Source organism: Triticum dicoccoides, chromosome 1A (assembly GCF_002162155.2).
Source record: "Triticum dicoccoides isolate Atlit2015 ecotype Zavitan chromosome 1A, WEW_v2.0, whole genome shotgun sequence".
NCBI classification, from domain to species: domain Eukaryota; kingdom Viridiplantae; phylum Streptophyta; class Magnoliopsida; order Poales; family Poaceae; genus Triticum; species Triticum dicoccoides.
The window spans coordinates 229,987,975-229,988,574 of NC_041380.1; positions in this window are offsets into that span (position 1 = coordinate 229,987,975).

Here is a 600-nt window from a genome sequence, read left to right on the forward strand (position 1 = left end):
CCCCAGGCGCGCCCTCCACCCTCGTGGGCCCCCTGTTGCTCCACCGACGTACTCCTTCCTCCTATATATACCTACGTACCCACAAACGATCAGATGCGGAGCCAAAACCCTAATTCCACCGCCATAACTTTCTGTATCCACGAGATCCCATCTTGGGGCCTGTTCCGGAGCTCCGCCGGAGGGGCTATCCATCACGGAGGGCTTCTACATCATCACCATAGCCCCTCCAATGAAGTGTGAGTAGTTTACCTCAGACCTACGGTTCCATAGTTATTAGCTAGACGGCTTCTTCTCTCTTTTTGGATCTCAATACAATGTTCTCCCCCTCTCTTGTGGAGATCTATTCGATGTAATCTTCTTTTTGCGGTGTGTTTGTTGAGATCGATGAATTGTTGGTTTATGATCAACTCTATCTATGAACAATATTTGAATCTTCTCTGAATTCTTTTATGTATGATTGGTTATCTTTGCAAGTCTCTTCGAATTATCATTTTGGTTTGGCCTACTAGATTGATCTTTCTTGCAATGGGAGAAGTGCTTAGCTTTGGGTTCAATCTTGCGGTGTCCTTTCCCAGTGACAGTAGGGGTAGCAAGGCACGC